At 42.0% G+C, this 11245-nt stretch overlaps 1 protein-coding gene across 1 annotated transcript in view; it reads left to right on the top strand.

The window, feature by feature from the left end:
• LOC138855459 (uncharacterized) overlaps positions 1–10096 on the top strand; it is a 138194-nt gene extending 128098 nt beyond the window's left edge. The window contains exon 4 of the mRNA XM_070104932.1: positions 9627–10096. The gene's annotated coding sequence lies outside the window, so the exon portion shown is untranslated. The remainder of the gene's footprint in view (positions 1–9626) is intronic.
• The last annotated feature ends 1149 nt before the right edge of the window (positions 10097–11245 follow it).

The raw sequence follows: 11245 nt of genomic DNA on the forward strand, positions 1-11245 counted from the left end.
TATACCCCCTTCACCAGACCCCATACCACCTTCACTAGACCCTATACTCTTTTTACTAGTTCCCATACACCCTTCACTAGACCCCATACCCCCTTCACCAGACCCCATACACCCTTCACTAGACCCCATACTCCCTTCACTAGACCCATACCCCTTTACCAGACCCCATACCCACTTCACTGCACCCCATACCCCCTTCACTAGACCCCATACCCCCTTTTCAAGAACCCATATCCCCTTCACCAGACCCCATACCTCTTTCACCAGACCCCATACCCCCTTCACCAGACCTCATACCCCCTTCACGAAACCCCATACCCCCTTCACCAGACCCCATACCCCCTTCACCAGACCCTATACCCCCTTCAATGGACCCTATACCCCCTTCACTAGACCCCATACCCCTTCACAAGACCCCATACCCCTTCACCAAACCCCATTCCCTTTCACCACACCCCATACCCCCTTCACCAGACCCTATACCCCTTCACCAGACCCTATACCCCCTTCACCAGACCTCATATCCTCTTCATGAAACCCCGCACCCCCTTCACCAGACCTCATACCCCCTTCACGAAACCCCATACCCCCTTCACCAGACCTCATACCCTCTTCAAGAAACCCCGTACCCCCTTCACCAGACGCCATAACTTCTTCACCAGCTCCCATACCCCATACCCCCCCATTTACCAGACCCCATGTTAGGTACCCATTAGGTCACCAGTACTGTGAACATCATCATTACCAGTATGTTAGGTACCAGTATGTTAGGTACCAGCATGTTAGGTACCAGTATGTTAGGTACCAGTATGTTAGGTACCAGCATGTTAGGTACCAGTATGTTAGGTACCAGTATGTTAGGTACCAGTATGTTAGGTACCAGTATGTTAGGTACCAGTATGTTAGGTACCAGTATGTTAGGTACCAGCATGTTAGGTACCAGTATGTTAGGTACCAGTATGTTAGGTACCAGTATGTTAGGTACCAGCATGTTAGGTACCAGTATGTTAGGTACCAGTATGTTAGGTACCAGTATGTTAGGTACCAGTATGTTAGGTACCAGCATGTTAGGTACCAGTATGTTAGGTACCAGCATGTTAGGTACCAGTATGTTAGGTACCAGTATGTTAGGTACCAGTATGTTAGGTATGTTAGGTACCAGCATGTTAGGTACCAGTATGTTAGGTACCAGCATGTTAGGTACCAGTATGTTAGGTACCAGTATGTTAGGTACCAGTATGTTAGGGACCAGTATGTTAGCATGTTAGGTACCAGTATGTTAGGTACCAGTATGTTAGGTACCAGTATGTTAGGTACCAGTATGTTAGGTACCAGTATGTTAGGTACCAGTATGTTAGGTACCAGTATGTTAGGTACCAGTATGTTAGGTACCAGTATGTTAGGTACCAGTATGTTAGGTACCAGTATGTTAGGTACCAGCATGTTAGGTACCAGTATGTTAGGTACCAGTATGTTAGGTACCAGTATGTTAGGTACCAGCATGTTAGGTACCAGTATGTTAGGTACCAGTATGTTAGGTACCAGTATGTTAGGTACCAGCATGTTAGGTACCAGTATGTTAGGTACCAGTATGTTAGGTACCAGCATGTTAGGTACCAGTATGTTAGGTACCAGTATTTAGGTACCAGTATGTTAGGTACCAGTATGTTAGGTACCAGCATGTTAGGTACCAGTATGTTAGGTACCAGTATGTTAGGTACCAGTATGTTAGGTACCAGCATGTTAGGTACCAGCATGTTAGGTACCAGCATGTTAGGTACCAGTATGTTAGGTACCAGTATGTTAGGTACCAGTATGTTAGGTACCAGTATGTTAGGTACCAGTATGTTAGGTACCAGTATGTTAGGTACCAGCATGTTAGGTACCAGTATGTTAGGTACCAGTATGTTAGGTACCAGTATTTAGGTACCAGTATGTTAGGTACCAGTATGTTAGGTACCAGTATGTTAGGTACCAGTATGTTAGGTACCAGTATGTTAGGTACCAGTATGTTAGGTACCAGTATGTTAGGTACCAGTATGTTAGGTACCAGCATGTTAGGTACCAGTATGTTAGGTACCAGTATGTTAGGTACCAGCATGTTAGGTACCAGTATGTTAGGTACCAGTATGTTAGGTACCAGTATGTTAGGTACCAGCATGTTAGGTACCAGTATGTTAGGTACCAGTATGTTAGGTACCAGCATGTTAGGTACCAGCATGTTAGGTACCAGTATGTTAGGTACCAGTATGACTTCATAAGATGTCAATATCTTTTTTATACTTTACATGTGGATGACCAGCAACACAACACCTGATACACTACATGTGGATGACCAGCAACACAACACCTGATACACTACATGTGGATGACCAGCAACACAACACCTGATACACTACATGTGGATGACCAGCAACACAACACTTGATACTATACATGTGGATGACCAGCAACACAACACCTGATACTATACATGTGGATGACCAGCAACACAACACCTGATACACTACATGTGGATGACCAGCAACACAACACCTGATACACTACATGTGGATGACCAGCAACACAACACCTGATACTATACATGTGGATGACCAGCAACACAACACCTGATACTTAACATGTGGATGACCAGCAACACAACACCTGATACTATACATGTGGATGACCAGCAACACAACACTTGATACACTACATGTGGATGACCAGCAACACAACACCTGATACACTACATGTGGATGACCAGCAACACAACACCTGATACACTACATGTGGATGACCAGCAACACAACACCTGATACACTACATGTGGATGACCAGCAACACAACACCTGATACACTACATGTGGATGACCAGCAACACAACACCTGATACACTACATGTGGATGACCAGCAACACAACACCTGATACACTACATGTGGATGACCAGCAACACAACACTTAATACTTAACATGTGGATGACCAGCAACACAACACCTGATACTTAACATGTGGATGACCAGCAACACAACACCTGATACTTTACATGTGGATGACCAGCAACACAACACTTTATACTATACATGTGGATGACCAGCAACACAACACCTGATACTATACATGTGGATGACCAGCAACACAACACTTGATACTATACATGTGGATGACCAGCAACACAACACCTGATACTATACATGTGGATGACCAGCAACACAACACTTGATACTATACATGTGGATGACCAGCAACACAACACCTGATACACTACATGTGGATGACCAGCAACACAACACCTGATACACTACATGTGGATGACCAGCAACACAACACCTGATACACTACATGTGGATGACGAGCAACACAACACATGTGATACTGATACTACATGTGTATGACCAGCAACACAACACCTGATACACTACATGTGGATGACCAGCAACACAACACCTGATACACTACATGTGGATGACCAGCAACACAACACCTGATACACTACATGTGGATGACGAGCAACACAACACTTAATACTTAACATGTGGATGACCAGCAACACAACACCTGATACTTAACATGTGGATGACCAGCAACACAACACCTGATACTTAACATGTGGATGACCAGCAACACAACACCTGATACACTACATGTGGATGACCAGCAACACAACACCTGATACACTACATGTGGATGACCAGCAACACAACACCTGATACTTAACATGTGGATGACCAGCAACACAACACCTGATACACTACATGTGGATGACCAGCAACACAACACCTGATACACTACATGTGGATGACCAGCAACACAACACCTGATACACTACATGTGGATGACCAGCAACACAACACCTGATACACTACATGTGGATGACCAGCAACACAACACCTGATACACTACATGTGGATGACCAGCAACACAACACCTGATACTTAACATGTGGATGACCAGCAACACAACACCTGATACACTACATGTGGATGACCAGCAACACAACACCTGATACACTACATGTGGATGACCAGCAACACAACACAACACATGTGGATACTGATATACATGTGGATGACCAGCAACACAACACCTGATACTTTACATGTGGATGACCAGCAACACAACACTTTATACTTTACATGTGGATGACCAGCAACACAACACCTGATACTTTACATGTGGATGACCAGCAACACAACACTTCATACTATACATGTGGATGACCAGCAACACAACACCTGATACACTACATGTGGATGACCAGCAACACAACACCTGATACACTACATGTGGATGACCAGCAACACAACACCTGATACACTACATGTGGATGACCAGCAACACAACACCTGATACACTACATGTGGATGACCAGCAACACAACACCTGATACACTACATGTGGATGACCAGCAACACAACACTGATACACTACATGTGGATGACCAGCAACACAACACCTGATACACTACATGTGGATGACCAGCAACACAACACCTGATACTACTACATGTGGATGACCAGCAACACAACACTGAACACTACATGTGGATACTGATACTACATGTGGATGACCAGCAACACAACACCTGATACTTACTACATGTGGATGACCAGCAACACAACACCACCTGATACACTACATGTGGATGACCAGCAACACAACACCTGATACACATGTGGATGACCAGCAACACAACACCTGATACATGTGGATGACCAGCAACACAACACCTGATACTTAACATGTGGATACTACATGTGGATGACCAGCAACACAACACTTTACATGTGATACTGATATACATGTGGATGACCAGCAACACAACACCTGATACTTAACATGTGGATGACCAGCAACACAACACCTGATACACTACATGTGGATGACCAGCAACACAACACCTGATACTTAACATGTGGATGACCAGCAACACAACACCTGATACACTACATGTGGATGACCAGCAACACAACACCTGATACACTACATGTGGATGACCAGCAACACAACACCTGATACTTAACATGTGGATGACCAGCAACACAACACCTGATACACTACATGTGGATGACCAGCAACACAACACTACATGTGGATGACCAGCAACACAACACCTGATACATGTGGATGACCAGCAACACAACACCTGATACACTACATGTGGATGACCAGCAACACAACACCTGATACACTACATGTGGATGACCAGCAACACAACACCTGATACTGAACATGTGGATGACCAGCAACACAACACATGTGATACATGTGGATGACCAGCAACACAACACTGATACTACATGTGGATGACCAGCAACACAACACCTGATACACTACATGTGGATGACCAGCAACACAACACCTGATACACTACATGTGGATGACCAGCAACACAACACCTGATACACTACATGTGGATGACCAGCAACACAACACCTGATACTTAACATGTGGATGACCAGCAACACAACACCTGATACACTACATGTGGATGACCAGCAACACAACACCTGATACACTACATGTGGATGACCAGCAACACAACACCTGATACACTACATGTGGATGACCAGCAACACAACACTTGATACACTACATGTGGATGACCAGCAACACAACACCTGATACACTACATGTGGATGACCAGCAACACAACACCTGATACACTACATGTGGATGACCAGCAACACAACACCTGATACACTACATGTGGATGACCAGCAACACAACACCTGATACTTAACATGTGGATACTGATACACTACATGTGGATGACCAGCAACACAACACGTGATACACTACATGTGGATGACCAGCAACACAACACTGATACACTACATGTGGATGACCAGCAACACAACACCTGATACACTACATGTGGATGACCAGCAACACAACACCTGATACACTACATGTGGATGACCAGCAACACAACACCTGATACACTACATGTGGATGACCAGCAACACAACACCTGATACACTACATGTGGATGACCAGCAACACAACACCTGATACACTACATGTGGATGACCAGCAACACAACACCTGATACACTACATGTGGATGACCAGCAACACAACACCTGATACACTACATGTGGATGACCAGCAACACAACACCTGATACACTACATGTGGATGACCAGCAACACAACACCTGAACACTACATGTGGATACTGACCAGCAACACAACATACAGGTGGATGACCAGCAACACAACACCTGATACACTACATGTGGATGACCAGCAACACAACACCTGATACACTACATGTGGATGACCAGCAACACAACACCTGATACACTACATGTGGATGACCAGCAACACAACACCTGATACACTACATGTGGATGACCAGCAACACAACACCTGATACACTACATGTGGATGACCAGCAACACAACACCTGATACACTACATGTGGATGACCAGCAACACAACACTACATGTGATGACCAGCAACACAACACTGATACACTACATGTGGATGACCAGCAACACAACACCTGATACACTACATGTGGATGACCAGCAACACAACACCTGATACACTACATGTGGATGACCAGCAACACAACACCTGATACACTACATGTGGATGACCAGCAACACAACACTTAATACTTAACATGTGGATGACCAGCAACACAACACCTGATACTTAACATGTGGATGACCAGCAACACAACACCTGATACACTACATGTGGATGACCAGCAACACAACACCTGATACACTACATGTGGATGACCAGCAACACAACACCTGATACACTACATGTGGATGACCAGCAACACAACACCTGATACACTACATGTGGATGACCAGCAACACAACACCTGATACACTACATGTGGATGACCAGCAACACAACACCTGATACACTACATGTGGATGACCAGCAACACAACACCTGATACACTACATGTGGATGACCAGCAACACAACACCTGATACACTACATGTGGATGACCAGCAACACAACACCTGATACACTACATGTGGATGACCAGCAACACAACACCTGATACACTACATGTGGATGACCAGCAACACAACACCTGATACACTACATGTGGATGACCAGCAACACAACACATGTGAACACCTGATACTGATACACTACATGTGGATGACCAGCAACACAACACCTGATACACTACATGTGGATGACCAGCAACACAACACCTGATACACTACATGTGGATGACCAGCAACACAACACCTGATACACTACATGTGGATGACCAGCAACACAACACCTGATACACTACATGTGGATGACCAGCAACACAACACCTGATACACTACATGTGGATGACCAGCAACACAACACCTGATACACTACATGTGGATGACCAGCAACACAACACCTGATACACTACATGTGGATGACCAGCAACACAACACCTGATACACTACATGTGGATGACCAGCAACACAACACCTGATACACTACATGTGGATGACCAGCAACACAACACCTGATACACTACATGTGGATGACCAGCAACACAACACCTGATACACTACATGTGGATGACCAGCAACACAACACCTGATACACTACATGTGGATGACCAGCAACACAACACCTGATACACTACATGTGGATGACCAGCAACACAACACCTGATACACTACATGTGGATGACCAGCAACACAACACCTGATACACTACATGTGGATGACCAGCAACACAACACCTGATACTTAACATGTGGATGACCAGCAACACAACACCTGATACACTACATGTGGATGACCAGCAACACAACACCTGATACTATACATGTGGATGACCAGCAACACAACACCTGATACTATACATGTGGATGACCAGCAACACAACACCTGATACTATACATGTGGATGACCAGCAACACAACACTTGGCACTTTATTCTAATCTCACAACTCTGATACCCTCATTATTTGGTTTCCATACCCTCGTTATTTGGTTCCAATACCCCTCATTATTTGGTTCCCATTCCCTCATTATTTGGTTCCTATACCCTCATTATTTGGTTCCTATACCCTCATTATTTAGTTCCTATACCCTCATTATTTAGTTCTTATACCATCATTATTTGGTTCATATACCCTCATTATTTGGTTCCCATACCCCCAGCGGGTATAGATTATACCCAGGTTTAAAGTCCTGAATGTTCGCGAAGAACAAACAGGAAATTTAGAAATACACGTATAATATGGATTACATATATTTCACTCTGTCACCTGTAATATAATTATATTTCCGTCAGCACGTGTAACATTATACATTGTTCAGTCTCTTATCTGTAATAATATTCGTATTATAGATACGTATTTGTAATATTATCATGTTTCTGCCTTTCACTTGTAAAATTACCTTATTTACCACATCTCAGCCACTTGTAATATTAAATGTGTCTCTGTTAGCCACTTGTAATATTATACATGTGTCTGTTAACCACTTGTAATATTATACATGTGTCTGTTAACCACTTGTAATATTATACATGTGTCTGTTAGCCACTTGTAATATTATACATGTGTCTGTTAGCCACTTGTAATATTATACATGTGTCTGTTAACCACTTGTAATATTATACATGTGTCTGTTATGTGTCTGTTAACCACTTGTAATATTATACATGTGTCTGTTAACCACTTGTAATATTATACATGTGTCAGTTAGCCACTTGTAATATTATACATGTGTCTGTTAACCACTTGTAATATTATACATGTGTCTGTTAACCACTTGTAATATTATACATGTGTCTGTTAACCACTTGTAATATTATACATGTGTCTGTTAACCACTTGTAATATTATACATGTGTCAGTTAACCACTTGTAATATTATACACGTGTCAGTTAGCCACTTGTAATATTATACATGTGTCTGTTAACCACTTGTAATATTATACATGTGTCTGTTAACCACTTGTAATATTATACATGTGTCTTGTAATATTATACATGTGTCTGTTAACCACTTGTAATATTATACATGTGTCTGTTAACCACTTGTAATATTATACATGTGTCTGTTAACCACTTGTAATATTATACATGTGTCTGTTAACCACTTGTAATATTATACATGTGTCTGTTAACCACTTGTAATATTATACATGTGTCTGTTAACCACTTGTAATATTATACATGTGTCAGTTAGCCACTTGTAATATTATACATGTCAGTTAGCCACTTGTAATATTATACATGTGTCTGTTAACCACTTGTAATATTATACATGTGTCAGTTAGCCACTTGTAATATTATACATGTGTCAGTTAGCCACTTGTAATATTATACATGTGTCTGTTAACCACTTGTAATATTATACATGTGTCTGTTAACCACTTGTAATATTATACATGTGTCTGTTAGCCACTTGTAATATTATACATGTGTCTGTTAACCACTTGTAATATTATACATGTGTCTGTTAGCCACTTGTAATATTATACATGTGTCTGTTAACCACTTGTAATATTATACATGTGTCTGTTAGCCACTTGTAATATTATACATGTGTCTGTTAACCACTTGTAATATTATACATGTGTCTGTTAGCCACTTGTAATAAACACATTTCAAGGTGTCAACTGCAGTATTATGTATATTATTATGATGTCTTGTATTTTCAGCCGTCGTGGTCTTCTGCAGAAGTATCGGGAGAGCTCTAGGTGAGTAACATTATTTGAAGACACACTAGAAGCTGTGTGTTATTTGCGACAGCATCAGCAACATTATCTGCAGAAAGATCAGGAGTTCCCTCATCTTTTACGCTATCTTCAGGAACACAGTATCTCTTATCATCATCATTTTCTGCAGAAACATCAGGAACTCCATTAGAGAAAGGCATCATGACCACTGTCAGTAATATTGCAGAAGAACCAGGAGCTCCATCAATAGCACTATATGCGAAACTTTAAAGGATACTGTCAGCAGCATTAACTGCAGATGCAACAGGAACACCATCATCTCGACTTGATCTGTAGAAGCATCAGCACTTTCTTCAGGAGAAGAATCAGCAACTCCATCAGATACAATATTTTCAGAATCATCAGGAGTTGAAGCAGCAACATTACATAATCAGGTCTTCCTCCTAACGCGCAATGGCTGTAATAACTAAAGAGGAAAATAATGGTTTCAGATTTATAAAGGCTATGAATCACTGTGGTAAACGAGTACTGCATAAAATATTTTGTTGGGGAACCCCAGATAAATCTTTTAACACAAATCTGAAGAATTACTTAGATAACTTGGATGATAAATCATCTGCAAACTACCCAAAACTTACTAGCAGTCAAAGAAAGTTCAACAAAACACAAAAGAAAATGATCAACTTGAGTTCAGATGGAAAAGAGTTTGATGTGTCATTGCTCTGTCTGAGCATCAAACTAGCCTGCGAGAAGGTGGCTCCTGTCGGTGATCCAATATGGTTCGCTCAGAGTACAGAGATGGAGTACTACATCACTGCTATAAATCTTATGAGGAACGATGCTGCTCATGGTCAACTTGCAGTTCCTGATGATAATTATTTTGAAAATATTAAAAGGCTTCGGGAGCTGTTAACTGGATGTCTTGAGTCATCTGGAAAGCGGTATGGTAGGGACGAGGCTGAAGTGAACAAGGAGATCAAGCAAATGAATGAAGACCTGGACCACATAATGAATGAGATTCTCGGAGAGGAAGCAATAATAAAGTATTGTGGTGATGATTTAAAACAAATTATCATTAAGGATAGTTGTGATACACTGAAGAAGGCCTTTCAAAAAATCATTTACATCAATCCAGTGTCTTTTATCACTAATGACTGTCAACTGAAAGTCGACAAAATTTTTGTGGATATTGAAATCAGAAAAGGGAGACGCAGAGGTGAAGGTAAACATATAGACTTTTGCGACATTCTCAAATCAGTCCAGAATACATCTGTGTCGTCATCTGTGAGTTCTGCAACACAACGACAGGATTCCTCAGCACGACCTCAAATGCTCCTGCTTGAAGGTTTGGCAGGGAGCGGTAAGACCACTTTAGTGACTATGATAATCCAGGAATGGATTCAGGGTAGTGGTGGGAATATCACAGACTTGGATAATTTTGATCTTCTGCTCTGGGTACAGTGCAGGAACCCTACAATAAATTCCTACCAGGAACTCCTAGACCGCCTAATGCCAGACGTATCAACAAAATTCGGAAACTTCCTGCCTAAAATAGTAAAACTTTGTAAAGTCCTAATAATTGTTGACGGTCTGGATGAACT

This window comes from Cherax quadricarinatus, chromosome 95 (genome assembly GCF_038502225.1).
Source record: "Cherax quadricarinatus isolate ZL_2023a chromosome 95, ASM3850222v1, whole genome shotgun sequence".
Lineage (NCBI taxonomy): Eukaryota > Metazoa > Arthropoda > Malacostraca > Decapoda > Parastacidae > Cherax > Cherax quadricarinatus.